We start from the raw sequence: 19,794 nt of genomic DNA, 5'->3' as shown, positions 1-19,794 counted from the left end.
TGGATTGGGCCCTAGCATCAAGCCAATCTAGTTAACATGCTGACTTGTGGTGGTTACGGACATGAAATTGTACATGCAGATAAGCTAACCCCATAAGTAACATTATTTTGAAATGATTTTTAGCCTGGAGAAGCATTTTCTCCAACTTGAAATGGGAACATGTGAGGATGTAGAGTCGAACAAACACACTGAGTTAAGAAGTGTTTATTCCATGTCAGAACATTCAGCATTGCTCACAGAAACCAGGGATGCCTTGAAAGAGAAGGAACTGGATATAATCCCCCGCAACTCATCCTCCCCCGAGTCCACAGCCCCCACAACAGCCCTTTAAGAAGAGCTCTGACCCTGGCTCTCAGGCTGTGTCGTGGTGTCCGGGAAAGGCAAAGGCCAGGAGATCTTGGCAGAGACATGTTTGCCTTCGGGCAAATGGAAGTGTTTGTGACATTGAAAGGCAGCAGCCTGTCCTGGCCCAGTTTGTACCACAAGTGACTAGTCCGAACTGCCTTCCTCTAAGGCAAGCAAAAGAGAACGTTGCAAAAGAAGTTTAAGGATTAAGTTTCCATGTGTGTCTCCAGTCACAGCAGATGGCCTCCACACGGACAAACTTCACGCGTTTGGTGATCTCCAGATGGGCAAATAAAATGCCATTTTTGATCTTATTTTAAATTGGGCAGGGGGTTGTTGCAGCCCTTCAATCGAACAAAAAGGAAAATGAATTTTCTCCAGGCAGGGACCCAAAGTTAAAAGCATAAACCTTAAGGTTACTTAAGATTCTACATGTAAATCTGTCTTCACTGAAGCTTAAAGTTTAATTTGTTGCAAGCCTTTAGAGATAAAAATATATGAATAATTATAGAATACCTTTGATAGGTTTTACACATATGGCATACTCAAGAAAAAATTAGTTTTCAACTGATGGTAAATTCTAGTCAGTTCAATATGTACTGTAAAAATAACTGTATGTTAATAGTTTCATTGGATATTTGATTATATAATTGTCTTCCTATTTTCAACATACACTCTTAAAATTATCTTTCTCTTCCTTTCTCTACTAAGCAATCAAATTTCACCGTCATTCCTAAAATGGTTCCTTTTCTCTTCATTTTCAAAACTAAAACCAACAGCCATATCATCCAGCACCTCTTTGATTTACACAATGCAGCACACATTTGATGTCTTGCCTTTGATTTGGTGTTTCATTCTGCTTCCCCACCTGAGCGGTCTCTCCAATATTCTCCTCAATTATGGGACACCCCCCATCACCAACAGACACACACGCACACACACAAACACACACACACAACGAAAAACATCTGATTTCATGGAGCAGCTACCCGGTGATTGAAGCTCAGGGTCTTGACTACCGCCAGGAAGCATAATTATTCATTGAGCATAACAGAGTTTGGTGTAAACTTTAGTTCTGCAAACCAATTGCTCTGCTTTAAAAATGGGACCATGATAATGTACATGTTTTTTATTCTATAATTATGTTTAAAAATCATATATTTCACATTTTGCACTAGCACACCAAACTGCCAACATATACATATGGAAAGATTTGATTAATGACTGCAGCTTTAACTAAAGCAAACAACCTAGTCCAGTGCTAAGCTTATGGTCAATTTTCAGGGAATAATGATTTAAAGATTCTAAGTTATCTATTAAAGTCTAAAAAAAATGCAGTAGCCTCTAATAGCTACAGTAGGATGTATTGAAGTGAGGCCCAGAGACGTCACACCTCAGCATGGCTGAGATTCAAACAGCAGCACCTTTTGGTGATGGAGCCCAACAGACCAATAGGGTCCAGTTCTGGCTCTTAAAACATCAGCTTTTACCCTGGGAAGTAACCTGCCTCGGCAAGCCTAAGTTTCCATGTAAATCGAATGGAGAAAATAAGAGTATATACAACATGTCAGATTGTGTGAGGATTAAGTAACACAAAGGTTTGATATCTGAGCCCTTGTCCATCACAAGGATCGATTTACCTTCCTTTGGTTGTCTATACCAGTGTCTTCTTACTTTAGCACCTGGCGGTCTCCTTATCAAGGTTTCCTGGGAGATAAGAAGCATCCTTGACTCAAGGGTGTGGGACACAGCATAGACCTACAGTCCTTGACCACAAGTAGAAATCACCTGGCATCTTACCTGGGTGGGTGCCCATCACTGCAGCCACATTGCAAGTCATGTCCTTAGCACATGACAGGGTCTGCAAGCTCTGAGAAACTCAGAATTTCTGCTCCAATCCATGGAGAACCCACCATTCTAACTGCTTGTGGAACTTACATCACTATCTACCTTACTTTCCCCACAGGGTTCTCATTCATCTGATCTTTTCATTTGCGTTTGCTCTATGCCCACTCTTTATGGAGCAGTCCTACAGAAAAGTTGTCCACTTGATCACCCGTTGGAAAGTCTTTTGACTTTTAAAACCAACATTACTTAAACACTTAATATTTCAAATCTTCTTTAGGATATTTGAAAGGTCCCATGGGAGCTCATGGCAGAATAGAGTAGTGGAAGAAACACAAACTAGGAGTCTTGTGAGCTCTGTGTGATCTGCACCTGATTCCTCACTGTAGGCCTACAGTGCGGGGCTGTGCTGTGTGTGGAGGGAGATAATGCCCGTATGTGAAGGACCTGGAGCAGCACGTGATGCGTTAGGACCCAGTTCACTTCCCACACCCTCCCCCCTCCTGCTCTACACTGCTCCTCCGAGTCAGGGTCTAGCAAGCTCAAAGGCAGTTCTATATGCTGAGCATCCCCCTGTCACACATCTTTGGCCTAGAGATCAAGTTTACAGGCAGTATGCAAGGATGAGGAGGCTGTCAGCACTGAGAGTAAAGATAATAATGGGTCCATTCTCCTGAAAACAAATTCCAGCTAAGCTGAAACATTGTGCCATGACTGTCTTATAGAAAAAGGCGTTCATCTCTTCTTTGTAGATCTGAAAACTCAATAAAGTTTAAGTAATTTTTAAAGTGATTTTAAGAAACTTAGGAACTGCAAAGAATTTCAAACATAGCTTTAGTGTGTCAGAATATGGGAATAACTGAGGGGTACACTTCATCCCCAGAATCATAGAACATGGTTTCTTCTGGATGGATCGTCTCAATTTGGGCCACTATCATGAAATACCGTAGACTGGACTGGCTTATAAATTTATTTCTCACAGGAAGCTGGAGGTCCAAGAGCAGGGTGCCAGACTGCCGACTTCTCCTTGTGTCTTCATGTGGCAGAAAAAGAGTGAGCGAGTTCCTCTGCTTGTAAGGGCACTAATCGCACTCCTGGGGCACCCACTCTCATGATCAAATCACTTTCCGAAGGTCCCACCACCTGGCACCATCACCCTGGGATCACGGTGTCAGCGCATGAGTCTTGGAGGGACACGTGCATCCAGGCCACTGCAGGCTGGGTCACTTCCTTCTTTCTCTTTCACCCTCATCTTTCTCCTTACATTCTGCCTCCCCGTGGCACTCACTTCAGAAAGAATATAAGACTGGTTTGGGTGCTAATTTTATGCCATACAGTCTGCCTCACACCTTGTTTTTCAGTCTTCATCTAAAAATGGCTTCTTTTTATTATCATCCTTTCTTTTCATACCCCCAAGTGGGCTTATGTCACTCTTAGTAAATATCTTATGCTTAGCACCTTTCCCACCAAAGCTGAAGTCTCAAAATGCTGGGTATTAATGTCAAAGCATTGCTCACCTCTGTCCTGGGTTTGGCTTACTGGTCAGAGGAGATGAGTTTGTGGAAGATAAGGAGGTATTTTGCATGAAAACTTGCAATGTGTTTCTCTGCCACTGTCTCATTTATCCCTGGTTGTGAATGTCTATGGTGACTGACAGTTCTTCAGATTCTTGCTTTGAGCAAAACTTGCTCCTGATTCTGTAGATGTTTCAGATGACAATGAACTTTTCATACATTTATCTGAATATTTCACCCTGGGGCCTATTTAATAGGAGTGGATTTTTCTTTTAATAAAAGAAGATTGGTTAATGCTCAAAACAGTGTCCTCTCATTGTGTTCTCTACCACTCCTTGATACTGATAGATAAGACTCAACTGGGTTTCCTTGTAAGTTAAATTTATTATGTTTAATATACTAAAATATATAGTGCAGACCTTTAGCTTTTGAAGGGAAGAAATTATGGTTCTTGGCCATTGTTCTTTTCCTTTTTCTGCAAAGATGACTAGAACCATCTCTGGATTCCCTAGTCTTAGAGACATACACATGCTAAGTTTATAATTTCATGAGTCCTCAATATAAGATATGCACTGTTCTAGATCCTTAGCTCTGAATGAATGCCTCTGAATTAAAATCCCAAACTGTTCATCAGTTTTCATGATCAAGGGAAAACAAACAGGTTATTTTGACATTTTTAACAATATAGTAAAAGTGAAAGATGATCTTGTAGACTCTGTGGTCTGGTCTTGGCCAATGCAATTATGCCAGGAGTTCCCTGTAAAAGCAATCAGGGTGGTCAAAACAGTGAGCACTCCCCAGATGTGATCTTACCAGTGGCCTTCAAATATGACATCAATGAGTTAAATGAGGAAACTTCCAGAGGCCAAACATGGAGGTTTTATGTTTCAGATGAAGTTTTCACTTGTGCTCACCTCAGGAAATGAATATTGCATTCATAAATTGTTGTTCTTATCCAGGAGATGAACCATAACAGCTCCACTTAGCCCTAGAGTATTAAATTTCTTTAACACTTTGCCACATTAGAATATGTTTTCCATCTGAATGTGATGATGCAATATTTGAAGGGAAAAGCCATTAGCCAAGTGACATTCCATAACAAGCCATAAAAGTTTATGGTGCACATAGTGGGATAATCGGCACAACAGGAATGAATACTTCCTTATGGATAAATTTGATAAGATAGGGCATGTGTAACAATCATAACATTTCAATTGACCAATGATGGCTACTTCAGAATGCATTTATTTTATTGTTTCCATACTGGATTTCACAGCCCCAGCATTGGTTCTACTCTACTAGAAAGACAAAAGAAGGACCATATTATTTTTCCTCCTGCATTTATTTTCCACCGTAATCTTTTGCTTGTGCGTTATACTCCCAGACCCATTAGAGTGTTTCACCACAAGCTTTTGACAAACGATTTGTTGAAAACCAAAGCTGGTGGACAGCAGTGTTTTATTTTTCTCCTTGAGTTGGCATTCTTTTGCATGAAGTCCCTTTACAATATTAATTAAATCATTCAAAGACAGTGTCCTTTCTCTTGGGTTCCAGATTTTCTAAAGCTCACACCTGTTTTTCTTTGGGTTTTGTACTGTATCAGCTTATAAATCTTCCTATATTCCCTAGTATAGCTTCTTATGAAATAAAACATTTTTTCCCACAAACCTTTTACCCAACTGTTTTCAATAGTGGCAGTCAAGCCTGAAGTTGTCAATCAAAGAACAGCTTATCAGTCTGAGCTTTTTCTTTTCAAGCTCTTACTCGGTGACTTTTGAGACCTGTCAACACCCAGTTGATTTTAGCCCCAACGATAAAGTCACACTCTATCTCCCACATAGAAGTCTTAAGATTAAATTCTGATGTCATATACATCATATTTACATAGGTAAAACTCATAACAAGCAACCCACAGGCAAGAGGGTGTAATAACCATGCAACAGAGCCATTTCCTGTCCCCCTTTTTTCTCTCACACTATGTTTTGTACACTTTATTGGATGTGAATGTTATGAAAATGAAAATCATCTGGGAGAAACCTGCTGGCCAGGTCTGAGGTTTAGAAGAATTCAATGGAGGAGCATAAAGAGTTGTAAATGCTTGGCCATCTCTTACGTTATAAAGTAGTAAGACTTTCAACATTCCTTTCCTTTTCAAAAAAAGGAGAGATGGGAGGCCACAGTTACGTGCTCTAACAGTGGATTTTTAGTATCTTCAATTCTTCTACTTATTAAAGGAAAGCCACTAACTTAGAGTCAAAAATCATGAAACACCAAAAGTTTTCATTTTTAAACACAAAGCACCTACAGTCAAATGCACCCAAGGTGGACTTTAACTGTGGATGCTATTTAAGATTCAAATCTACCATGGCACTTTAAACTGCCAATTTAGAGAAGTTAAACATTTTCTTGACACTTGCTTTAGAGCTAGAAATATGGGTGTCATGTTAAAGTAAGAAAATGAAAACCACTGTCTCCAATTTAATTTGAAGCCTCTGTTGCATCAAAAGATTAAATTTTAAGTAAAAATATTGACAAGAAAATAAGGCTTTAATGGAAGCACATTGTATAACATGATGTGTATACTTTTTGTAATTTATTTAAAATGAAGCAGAATGAAATCATTCTCTGAATAGTGTTACTTTAGAAAAACTTCTGTATAAATAAAGCTTAAAACACCATTTTGAAATAAGTCGTATTCCTTGTGGAACTGTATTACCCATGTTAAAAGGTGTACACTGGAAGTTAACAACCAGATTTTATCAATATGCTAGAAAACATTTACATTACATTTTTATATGCAAAAGATGCACTCATATTCCTCAAGTGAAACAATATTAAGGAAAATACAATGGAATGAATATTATTTCACAGTTAGAGTCTGTCTAAAAGCAAAATAAACCAAATTAAAAAAACACTATAACAACATTGTTCATAGAGTCTCAACTTCCATAGCTTCCATACAAAAATCAGGTTATTGCAATATTTTTATTTTACTCAAATTATATAAGAAGCTGATTTGGGGACTCACTGATTTTATTCCAGCATATAAAGTAGAGTTCCTAGGAGTATTTAAGACACCAGAATTGGAAATGGTTTTTTGTTTTCTTTGTATTGGTCAGTAAAAGATGCATTTACACATTTCTCCCTGTGTGTCTTTGTGTGTGTGTCTCTGTCTTGCGTGTGCACATGCATGCATGTACACCGCATGTTCATCTTATAACTGAGAGAGTTCAGGAAAGGGCTCCATCTAGACCCAAATGCTTCTCCTCGTGGCCCGTCACTAGGCCTGGGGTTCTACTAATAAGATCTATTCCTCCTTGGGAGGCATTTTGTCTTTAATAATTCTCAGTTCAAATGAAAACAAATACTCCTAAAGTAAGAGTTTGTAGAGTCCACTTTTTGTATCCCAATGCCACCCTCAGGAGTTAACACACAGACTCAGTTAGCTAATATTGTTTGTTAGCTTCATACTGAGAAATAGTTTAAATTTGATTGAAGATTAATTTCAATTAATTAATTGAAATTTGGGGGCACCTCTTATGTTATAAAATAGTAATACTTTCAACATTCCTTTCCTTTTTGAAGGCACTGTTTGAGGCCCTGTGGGAAATAACAGGATGACTAAATGTTGTACCAAAGGGGAAGTGAAAAAGATAGGTGGATCTCGTTATGGACAAGGAGAGAAGGGAAGGGTATAATGAAAGGGCCAGAGGAGGAGGTGGCAAGAGGCGGAGAAGGGAATTAAAACAGGAAACCAGAAAATGTCAAGTGCAAATTTCTTCTCTTACAGTTTTGTGTCGTGTAGCCAAAGAACAGAACTGCAGCAATGGCTTACAGCACCAACTGCATTTCTCCAGCCCCCTTGTGCAGATGGGAGAGCCTTGCAGAATAAGGAAAATTGGTCACGCCAGTGAATATTTTTTAATTGCAGAAATATCTGACATTTTAACCCAACACATTGTCTATATGAGTAAAGGTATACTAACCACCTCACCTCTGCCTGATTCACGTGTATGCTAACATACACTAAGGGTGGTGGAACTTTAAAACAATTTCTTGAAACTGTAAATCCTGTTGAATGCAAGCCACTTAGAAAAGGGTGATTGGTCAAAGATTATTAGTTTCTTTCAGCTGCTATCAAACATAAGGGCTCAACTCAACTCCTAGTCTCTGATAGCAATTACAGATGGAGAGAACTTCAAACGCTTTGGAGCTTGTGTTTAATTTAGAGCAGCACGTGACATCTTGGACAGATCCCAACATGCTCATGAAATTACAAATGGAGTGGGAAATTTCATGAAATATGTCAAAGGCATCACCCTTTAGAAGGTATGACTATGAAGTAAAAGAACTGCTTTTTAAACCAACATTGTGGAACTTAAACATGGAAAATCAGTGTTGTCCCTTAAAAACAATCATGCCAGAGGCTCTACACTCATTCAATTGTTGCCAGAAATAGCCATGGCTTTTCCTCACCAATAGCAATGCCTCTTCTTTGGAGGGTAAATTGGAAATATGAAGATGGACGAATTTGTGCAACTCCAGTTCTAGTGAATAGAGTAATTCAAGTGAGGGACAGAATTCAGTGGAGCCATAAATAAATGAACCTTGTTAAGAAAATTTGGATTGTAATATGTGATAAAAATAGCTAATATCTGAGCTGTTATGAGGTGCCAGATACTCTTCTAAGCATTTGATATCCATGATTTATGCAATGTTCACACGAACCCCACAATGCAGGTCGCATCATTACCATTTTAAAGTGAGGGAAACTGAGGCACAGAGAGAGAGAAAAATGAAGCCTGAGACCACATCACCAGTAAGTGGCAGAGCCAGAGATCTGAGCTTGGGAAGTTGGCCTCCAAAAGTCCCTGCTTGTAACCACCATGCTGAAGTAACTCCAAGCGTGGTCCCAAAGAGAAGACTGAATCAAGCTCTGGCCCCGTGTAACAAGCTATCCGATTTAACATTTACTCATTATGCACTCTAAACATTTGTAATGTAATAATGTGCAATTATTGTAAGGTTTGGATTCAAATTTTTTTGGCTAGTCTGCTGAGTCTATCACATAACCAGTGACTAAGCCTTACTGACCATCTCAGTCCAGGTTTGCAGCAGTTGTGGAGAAAGTTTATACCACAGCACCCTCTGAATTTGAAGTTTTAAAAATTCTCAAAATACAGTATTTGAAAATGCAGACTCTCTTATAGGAACACAAACTTCCATAATGGCCACTTTCAATTACAGCCTTTATTTGGATATAGTTAAGTGCAGGATGTTTGGAAATATTCAAGAAAATGAGGGATCCGGGAGAGGGTAAGCGTGCTTGTTCTGTGCCTCAGAACTTAGGCCAGGCAAGGAGCAGAACAGTACGATAGACCTGCAAAGGTGCAGATTTCATAGTCGATCAGATCTAGGAGAGATCTAGAATCTTCTACTCCTCTGAGTCTCAGTTTTCTCATCTGTAAAACAGGGGCTCCAATGCTCACAGGATATTTGAGGAATAATACACAATTAATCTCAAAGTTTGCATGGCACAATCTGTAGCAATACACTTTCCATAAATATGAAGGAATTTTTTGCCTGTTTTCAGAAATATTCTTGGACTTCCCAGTTGAAAATAAATTATCCTCAAAGTCATTGACTCAGCTTTCTGAGTGCTTAGGAGTGTAATTGTAATAGTATAATTTGGAGGCATAGAAGAAGGTTATTTTTACTGGTCTTGTTCATTATTCACCCCTGCTATTTTATTTGCCTAAAGTTTAGTGCCTGCAGCAGGCACCAGTTGGGTTCCAACTGACAGAGACAGCACATGGAAGGTGTGGGGCCTGACAAAGGGCTTGCAGCTGCTGAGGGAACAAATGGATCAGGCAGCCAAAACCAGAAGCATCTGATAAAACAACATTTTTTTCCCACAATATTGACATTTCTGTCATAAATGATAATTCCTTGCCTTCTTTAAACTACATTTAGAAAACATTTCTTTTAGTGGGGGATGAGAAGATAGGGTTCATTCTCCATCTCTTTGATTATCCCTTTCTGCACAGGAAGAGAGGAAGACCCTTTCTCCATGTACAGTAAAGGCAAGGAGCTCGTGTGTGTGTGTGTGTGTGTGTGTGTGTGTGTGTGTGTGTGTGTGTGTGTGTGTGTGTGTGTGTGTGTGTGTGTGTGTGTGTGTGTGTGTGCAGCATAGAGAGGGCATGAGGGGGGGCTGGGAAAGTTTATTAACTAAATCTTGGGAAAAGAGCTGAAATTTTACCAGTGAGAGGAGTACATCAGATTATCAGTCAGGTACTATTGCTTATCTAACATCATCAAGCAGCTGTCTCATGATATCCCTGAATTTCCCACTGTCAAATGTCCAGTTCCTCTCTTCATAGAGCCCAATGCCACCCTAGACTTGATGGGTGACTCCAAGTGGAAAGACATGGAGGGCAGGGGTACCCAGCACCACTCTAAGTCACTGCATTTCTAACTATCCCTTAGGAGGCTGGGTTGTTCCAAGGAACAATGTGGTGATTTTGTCCACCCCAAAGAATACTCAGGCGCAAACCCAGGACAATCTGAAAGCAGAACTTGATTCAGGCCTGGCCCACAATTTCTCTGGCCTAGTGATGCTGTGATTCCCAGGAATAGCCAAGGGTACTTACCATTTCTCAACAGAAATTCATTCAGTAAACACACACTGAATGCCTACCCTCTGCCAGGTGCTCTTAGTGCAACTAGAAATGAGCAAGTAATCACAAAGCAAAAAGCTCTGCCCTCTTGGAGCTCATATTCTTGTGGTAAGAGAGAAACAATAAACATGCTCAGTAAATATGATACATAATACAGTAAATGGTGATAGCTGCAGGAAGGGAAATAGAGAGTAAAAGGAGCAGTCTCAGCTGAAGGCAAAATGAAGGAGGAAGCCTGAGGGTGGCTTCAGGAAGCATTCTGCAGGGAGAGGCGCTGCCTTGCCTGTGGGGAATTGCCTCCAGGCAAGTTCACTCCAGATTCAGTGAGAATAACAACAAGGAAGGGCAGGGGTAAGAGGGTTTGCACCAAACTTTATTCTCATGGGAGCAGGTCAAGTGCTGGAATCACATCCACCTCTGGGGAGTCTGCAGGGAATGAGCCTGTCTCTGTCTCTGCCTCCCGGGAGAGCACTGAGCAGAGCTCTTTATACGGTAATGCCGACAGCAGTGGCTCATTGCCAAAGGGTGTGTAAGCTTCAGCCTCGGCAGTAGGCCAATTACATCATCAGGTGGTTTAGGGTCAGGTGAGGATCCTGGCTGTAGCAACTTCCATTTTCCCTACAGGCACCCACCTGGGCAGTGTGCCAGGAGGGTTTGAGGGACAGCAGGAAAGCCGGTGTGAAGCCAGCAAAGGGGAGGATAATAGAAAAATGTCAGGATAATGGAAGCAGGGACACGGTCTGTTGTTGAAAACAAGACAACAGGCCCCAGATGGATCTGCTTACCTGAAACGGAGCCGCGTATCACTGAACCAAGACTTAATCAGTTTGGCTCTCAGAGCTGGAATCCTAGAGCTGTCACTCAGAAAACACCAGCTCTAGCTCGGGGACCTGCCTACAGACTCTGGCCACCCCCCTACAGGAAAGTGACCGTGCAGTAACCAGTCCTTCTTTTGTTTTCCAGTGTGACTTCCTGGTTCCTGAGCCCTTCAGCTTATGAAAACCTTTCACTCTATGCAGCTCTTTAAAGCTCCTTTCCACCTGCTAGATGCGATGCTGCCCAATTTGTGAATCACTGAAAACAGCCAGTAAGATCTTTAAAATTTACTCAATTGGAATTTTCTTTTTGAACACTATGGAGGGCTTTCTGGCTCTTACTCTAAGATAGAAATGGAACACTTACTTATGTTCCAGGCATTGAATGGGTGCTTTCTTATGAAAATGTTTTCTACTGCTACCAAACAGCTAAAAGGTAGCTCCTTTTCAGAAGAAGCAAGTGGAGCTGAGAATTAAATGTTAGCCCCAAATCATACTGCTACAAAACGGAAGAACCAAGAATGCAGGCCCGAGTCCATGAAGGGCAGAGCTTGAATGCATGCGTTCTGGAGGGCAGGTAAGAATCAGGAGCCTTGGGTAGAGTGTAACCCACTGAGTCACAGGGCTGCCGAAAAGCCATCCTGTTGTGAAACACTGTCATAAAGTGTTGCCATGGAATATTTACATCTCTCTTAGACCCCAAGTTTCACGTGCTCTGAAGCACTTTAAATTATTCATAGGTTCCAAAACAGGTATGTATGTGAATCACTTGGGGAATTCTTTTGAAAATTCTGATTTCAGAGCCCTACCACAGATAACTGAATCAGGAAATTATAATCCCCCAAACTTTCTGATGATGGAACTAGTTTTTCTTGGAACACTTCATAGATAAAAGCATTAGGAAGAAGCCGTTTTGGAAATGTTAAGCCCAATACAAATCTTCTTGTGGTATACAGACTTAGATGCCAACCAATTAAAAGAAATAAATAAAAATAAAAGCCTTTAGTTTGGCCTGGTTTGCTGTTCACTTAATGCATTTATTTCTTTATCCAGTTATGTTTACATTTTTGGATCATAGCTATGCAGTGTTCAGTGTGCTTGTCTAACATGTTTTTGAAATAACCTTCTTTGATCAATGTGACACTTTAACCTATTAAAAACAAATACATGAAGCCAAGGAATACAATAGGTTTAAACTACTATAAAGCTTTCACTACTTTGCCTGTAATTTCACCATACTTATAAACAGAGAAGTATATTCTGCTTTCTCAATAATTGATAGAATAATTTCCCAAGGATGACCAGGATCAGCAATTACTCTAAAAATCCAGACTGACATACCTTTTTATGTTTCTTAACCAAAAATGTTTTGTCTTTTATGCTGATATGAGATGGCTTTGCCTTCTGGATTACTGAAATAGTGTCTGCTTCCAGTGGAATTATTTGCTTATGCCATAGGTGACCTGCCATTATTGCTCAAACAGTGGGAGGTGGAAGCCAGAGCTTTGACAGTTCACACTGTGGAGGAACCTGGAGATGTATGTGCCCTGGAATTGTCATGACCCTTATGCCTCTCCCAGCCCTGTCCTGCTGCTCAGTGGCCCTTCAGCAAATGAGCAACAGTCTCTAAGACAGTCCCCACCAATCCACTATGGGAGAATAAAGAGCAGTTTTTCGGGGTTTTTATTTAGTTTCTGTCTTAAATATTTGTTGCTGTAAGATCACATTGTGCTGCTTTACACAGACCTGAGAAAACATTCACAATCCCTGCTGATTAAAGGTCAATGAATATTCAGTTTTCAAAATCAATTCCAGATAACATCTCCCACTTAAAAATTAAGAAACAATAATTTAATGTGTCTTAATCAGAAATTATTAAAATCAAAGTGACACTTTTCTACTAAGCTGAAGGAATTTTAGCTTATAAAATCTATTTCAGTAAAATAGTCATAGAAGTCACAGTTCAGAGTCTGAAAATAAACAGCAGTCTACCAAGAGTCTTAAGTGTGCCTGATACAGATTTGTAATACTCACAATGTACAGTTCTCCTTCTTTGTGGTTAGGCAGGGCCTGTGCCACATTCTGGTGGAGACTGGTGGATGGAGAGCGGACACATTTAACTGTCCAGGAAAGTCCTCCCGCATTCTCTCCCCTGGTGCAGCAGTCAGAGCAGGTAGAGGTGATGGAGTCCTGAGATTGAAATAGATGAGTTCTTGGGTGACCATATGGAGGACAATTGTACATTAGCCCTGAAAAAGCAATCAGACTTTCAACCGATTTTGCACAAATGAAAAATAACACTTTTGCTAATTAAGCCACTGAGATTTAGCTGCTATTTGTTTTTGTACCATAAACTAGCCTAGCCTGACTAATACAGTATGGACTAAAGGAATATGCTTAATAATGCCAGCAGTCTAACATCACAATAATCTCATTATAGAGAATTCACCAACAAACCCTCTGTCCACTTAGGCCCTACTCACTGCCACCCCTCTTTTTATCTGATAACTTTTTCTTTTTTGTATCTGTGTATATGGCCTAACATTTACAGTATGCTTCTTTCATTGTCATCTCTAAACAGGTTCAACCTACATGTATTAGGGTTACAAAAATGTTCAATCTTTCTGGTCCCTTACTCCTTGATCCACTATATCATTACCAATCTCACAAAACCAGTCATTGATAAAACTGCGAGAGGAGCCGCATCTCTCAGGGGCCACGCTCACTGCTCCGGGTGTAGACCAGGCTGTCTTTCCTCACAGTTACATCAGGTACAGAAGAACATTTTCCTGGACACATGTTTTTAAAAAGCATTCAAAGGCAATAACTAAAAATCATAAAAATCTACCTATCATAACTAGACAGTAGTTTAAAATATATGTTTATATTACAATATGAAAAAATTTTTAAGTTATACTAAAAACAAGTTCACATAATCAAGTCAAGTTTACTGACATTTCTTCTCCCTTTAATGCCTTAGCTCTTCAATCAAGTCTCCTGTCAGCAAAGTTTGTATCTTTTTGTTCATAAACTGGTTGGTAAGCTTTAAGCAATTTGGAGAAATTAATTAAATCAACGGAATGGAAATTTTTCTCTTTAGGTGTTACTTATTAAATATCTTTAAAAAATTTTCTAGTCAAAGTCTTTAGCTAGAAACATGAAACAGTTACAAAGAAATAACCACTTTATTTGCATTCTTGCCTCCTGCAGATGTTATATTTTGTTTTTCTAGGTTTCTCTTGAGGAATTTCCCATCACCCAAAGAACCCATTTAATAATGAATATAAGCTTCAGAGACTTCACCCAGTTGATCACCAGAAACCAATTTATAAGAAAAAGTAACCACCTAAGGGAAGGATGTTACTTTGAATTTTGAATGTGTTGGTTTTAAATTACCCCAGCTTCAGCTTGTGCACTCTTTTAAAAAATGTAGCTGATTTCAGTGAATTATTCCTGAAATGGTAAGCACCTCCATGTATGTATTAAAACTACCAATAAAGAGCTGCTAATTGTGATTTGAGGTAATTTTTTTAATGGCCACTCCTGGCAATTTTTTATGACTCCCAAGTGAATTTTAGTCTGAAAGGGTTTGGAAATCAAGGTGATAAACAATATGTCTAATTGTTGTGGTGCAATTTTACACGCCCTTAAATTTTTTGTTTCATATCATTAAAATCTTATTTTTGAATAAACACATAACTGACCCAGGGCAATGCCGATGCCAGTGACATCCTAGTTAGAAGAAAGGCCTGGTACCTGGGTAGCTGGAGAGGCACCTCCAGAGTTTCTCCCCTTCTCGTGGGGACCTGCTCCATTCCTTGAACCAGAGAAATACAGAATGTACCTTGAGTAACAAAGCTTGACCTTGTTTCGTCCCATAAGTGCTACGTACACTTCAGCTTTGGAAATAATATCTTTCTGGAACAAAAACAATCTTCCTTTTAAATTTATGATGGAACAAAAACAATCTTCCTTTTAAATTTATGACCTCCTTTAAAGGGCTTGATTGTCAAATGAAAGGTTAGTTCATGTCTTGGCTTCAATAAAACTTGAATAAAGCTGAAAGATATAATATTTACAAAAATCATAAGAAATAGAAAAATGGCATTAATTTTTAGCCTAAATCTCACCAAATATCTGGAAAGTAGGATTTTCCAGAAAGAAACAAATGGTATTTATTCCTTATGCAATATATTTAAACTGTTTTATAATTCCCCTGCTCCAGCAGAAAAATTATTTTTAAGTTAAAAAAAGGCAAAAGATATATGTTCATCGTTGATTAAAAAAAAACTCAGGGGATCATGTTTTGTAGAAAATATCTATTAAATAAACCATTTTGGACTTCCACTTAAAAATGTATTATGAATTCCCACACTTTACAAATAAATGCTATATTATCTTGGAAGTTAAAACCCCAAATTTAATGGGAACTAAAAGAGAAGCTGAGATTTTTTTTTCTTCTTTTTTAATGAACCCACTCAAAGTTTAGAAAAATGCATCAAATTAAAAACAACCCTCAATTTAGGTTGCAACACAAAACACCTACAGACCTCAGGAAATCACCAGCCTCATTCACCTTGACCTTTGACCTCTCACACATTCTAACATTTAGCCTTCTTCCTTCTGTCCATCTGCTTGAACCATTAGTAAAGTTCTTTTGCAATGGCTAGCACAAGTAAGCCAGCTGTCATCGGAGCATATTTAAACTCTGCCTCTTGGTTTCCCCTGAATCATGTGTTTGCCCACAGGTCTCATTAAATACAAGTTAGGGGGCAGTAGTGCAGTTTCACAAAGCTCTGGGAAAACAGACCATCTATATAGAAGGGTGGTCCAAAGGCCCTTAGACTAATTTGCTTGCTTACTTTCATTTCTTTTTCAATCTACTGAGAAGATTTCTATGGAGAAATAAGACAAATGAGAAATACATGCTTGGTGACCTATAGCAAAAAAGGATGATAAGTACATTAGGAAAGAATAAATCATTCCTTTAAAAATCAACTTCAAAAAATAGTAGTAACTCTTGCACAAATTCCCATTGCCTGATTTGAGTTAGGAAATAAGTGAATTGTTCATGCTAATTTCCTGTTCTTGCCACCAAGAGTCCAGTAGAGGAGAAAATACAAGAAAATGGTTAGATGCCAAGTCAGAATTGTCAAACTTAGTACTCAAAGGTTAATTGAACTGTCTTTAGTAAAGCCCAAAAACAGAAAATAAAAATGCATCCACTTCCATACCGTGGAAAGGGCTAAAATGCCAGGTTTCCAAGTGAACAGGATATGAAATTTCAAGGTCCATTCTAAGGAGTGAGGCCAGGAAGCAATTAACACCAGGTAAACCAGGAAAATTGGAGTGGATATCAGGGCATTTGGGGTTCCATTTTTCATAGGTGCAGTATCAGTATTTTGGCTGGTTTCCTAAATACCTTTCCTTTTCACTGGCATCAGTCTGCTGAGACTAGGGTCATACTGTAAAATCAATCATGATGAATATTAACCAGGGCATACTCTGCTAAAGCCAGCCCATCAACAGAATGATCAGAAACACAAATCAAGTAGGAAGGCTAAGAGGTTTGCGTGTGCGATACTGGAATGGCCAATACAGTCTATTTCAAAGGTAGAGTTAGCAGTGGTATTCCCCACGTCCCTGTGGGTCATACACAGCTGTTTTCATAGGGAAATTTGTTTCACTTAGAAAACTTCTCTGTGCTAGACACACATTTTAATTTGAACTCGGTAGTTGTTTTTTGTTTTTTTGGGTTTTTTTGTTTGTACACATTGTTTTTCTTGATGACTTTTGGGATAAATCCTCAATGGGAATTTTCAAGACTTTTCAAGACTCGTTGGCAAGGGGGACCTACTTATGCTCCTTTCGTCACATTTAAGGTTCTGCCCTTGAAAGCTGCACCTACTACGGGACTGAGATAGCCATAGAGAAGGGAGATTTCCTCCCCTTTCTGGCCTTTCCCTACTTCAGAGAGACTGAATATATAACAGACAAGGCCCAAACCATATATAAAAATAGAATTCTGACCCACAACGCACAGCAACCTTCCCAGGAAACCAATCTCTTCATCTGTAATAACCAGCCAGAAAGCCATCCTGCTATAAGTTAGACTCATGGGAAGTCAGACTGTTACCGCTACAACAATCCAGAAAACCAAACAACAACCCCTATAGCAATTGGCCTATCATGGCCAGGACTCGATTAATAACTCACAGCTTTCCTAATTTTGTCTCTCCTTTCAACTTAGACCCAACCAAAGAAAGCCAAATATGCAACCCTAACCAATCACATATGATATTTCACATCTGTTTAGCCTGCCTCCAGTCTCCCCATGCCAACAGCCTTTAGTCTGGGTGTCCCTGAAGACTTCCCTTTTTCCCATTATAAAGCTATCCTTTTCCTCTGTCAGCCTTAGGAGAGTCTCTGCCAAATGCAAATGATGGTGCTGACTCCATTGTTAAGCAAGCTCTGAATAAATGGTCTTTCTGGTTCTCATTTGTCTGGTCTTTGTTCATTTCCACACTTCCAAGAAGGAGCAGCTAATATGAGTATCTAGTTGGTGTCCTGACTAAAGAACATTTTCTTAGTCTTTTCAGAAAAAATTGAATTCTTACAAAAAAATAAGATCTATGTTCATTTCTCTTTTTTTCCTGCATGTTACCTCCATCTGCTGAAACCCTAGAAAGGAGGAAAAGGTTATTCATACTTCCTTTCCATAGATGCCAGATGTACCTGGCATCTGAATGGGACACTATTCATTCATTCACACATTCAGAAAATATTTACTGAACACATGCAACATGCTAGATATTGTTCTAAATTCTGGAGATAAAATGTTGAGCAATAACAGTTTTTGAAATGACAGACATTGTAACTCTTGAGGGAAAATCCCAGGGCAAAATACATCTAAAAACTAAATCAGTCAAAGGGAGAAATAAAGTTAAGAAACTTGTTTATCTCTTACAAACAGTCATCCGGTCTCGTTTGACCAGGCTGCAGCAGAAGAGTGCTTCACCCAACCACTACAGTCCAGATAAACCTTCCTCCGCCCTTGTGATTACCTACTGATATGTAAATGGGCTAACTCTCTCCAGCCCTTGGAAACACCTATTGATATGAAGATGCAAGAAAGCCAAGTGAGAGATTCTGGAAATACTGCAATTTTACAGACAGTCCACTCCTCCAGAAATCTTGCTTCAAAATCTACATGTTCCGCATTTTCCACAATGGCCCCTGGGTGAGAAAACTGGAGCATTATAACTAGACTAATAACATACAATAGGAACAGCAATAAAATCATGATGATCATCAACCCAGAGGCTTCAGCTACATTCAAATTCCAAGGCAGATTAAGCCCATAGCCCGCCCAGTCCACAGGCAGTCAGTAGCTGAACAGGTAGAGAGTTCACAGCAACCATCACGTGGCAGCTGCCACCAGGGGGTTGGCCCAGGCCACAAGGAATGTAGAAGAAAATAACCTTAAGCGTGGTAAGATACATGTTTTAATAACACCAGCATAGGCAAATCTTGTGCATCAGGTAGGATACATTCAAGAGAGTAGTCCTGTGATAGGGCAGTGGCAGGAATGGGATCTCATCCTGGTCTAGTTTACTACATGATCATGCCCCTCCCTGTGGGAGTTACAGATAGGTCAATATATAGGGCTACAGGAGGTACACACACTGGCCAGATAGATAAAACAAAACTTCCCTGCAAGATGCTCTTACCTCCTGGATATTTTGGGTACACTACCATGACCTTTGGGGGCCACTCTGCTTTTACTCCAGGAACACACACAAGACCAGCTTCCAGGCCTTTCCCCCAAGGTGCCAGAAGGGCCAGCCATCGCTTGTCCATATGTCAAAATATCCAGGGCATTGTCCACTCAACAGTGTCTCCGGAGATAAATGCAGTAGGGGCTGGCAGCGGGATGTTGCTCTGCTGGCCATATCCTGTCTTCAATAACTCCTCTTTGGTTTGCACTGTTGTATAGGAGAAGCAGCAAGGTGTGTTAGCATTTCCACAGGGCTCAAGGCTCCTTTTCAGGGCTTGTCATTCAAATGCCATAGCACTGTCCCTAAGTGAACTGACCAGCACTATAGACTATTGGTATCTGACTTCAGGGCAGATTTCAACAAACCACTGTACCTCTCTATCATTTCTGCCCCAGCAGGGTTATATGGTCCATGAAACTTCCACTTTATTCCTAATTGCTACACCCATTCTTGTTATGCATGTCCAGTAAAGTACATGCCTTGATCACTCTCAACCACCTGAGGCGGGCCACAGGCTGCAAAGGGATGCTCTAGGTACCTCTTGGTGGTTTGCTGATCTACACAATGTGCAGCAAAACCAACCAGTAGGCCAGCAGCTGTATCCATGCAAGTCATGGCATATTGATATCCTTCTGATATGGGCAGAGGCCCAATATAGTCAATCTGCCACTTGATAAGGGGTATCAGCCTCTGTACTATTGTCCTATGTTGCTGAGGGACTTGGTATAAGTCCCTCTTAGAGCACTCAAGGCACTCCTTCCAGGCTCTGCTGACTTCTTCAAAGGTCAACAGCAAGCCCCATTGATGGGCTATAGCCCAC

General features: G+C 39.9%; 1 long non-coding RNA gene across 11 annotated transcripts in view; it reads right to left on the bottom strand.

Moving 5' to 3' along the window:
* Window positions 1-212: 212 nt before the first annotated feature.
* Window positions 213-19,794, bottom strand: part of LOC140845331 (uncharacterized) — a 54,283-nt gene continuing 34,701 nt past the window's right edge. For 7 of the 11 annotated variants that reach the window (XR_012124110.1, XR_012124103.1, XR_012124107.1 and 4 more), the window contains 5 exons: window positions 18,927-19,181; window positions 14,953-15,255; window positions 13,231-13,445; window positions 1,986-2,052; window positions 213-689 (listed from right to left, as the gene is read on the bottom strand). This is a non-coding gene — a long non-coding RNA (uncharacterized lncRNA). The other 4 variants (XR_012124104.1, XR_012124106.1, XR_012124108.1 and 1 more) reach the window with 4 other exon arrangements.

The sequence above is a fragment of the Manis javanica genome, chromosome 13 (assembly GCF_040802235.1).
Source record: "Manis javanica isolate MJ-LG chromosome 13, MJ_LKY, whole genome shotgun sequence".
Lineage (NCBI taxonomy): Eukaryota > Metazoa > Chordata > Mammalia > Pholidota > Manidae > Manis > Manis javanica.
The sequence above is the reverse complement of the archived record's forward strand: the minus strand, read 5'-3'. Positions and strand labels throughout refer to the sequence as shown.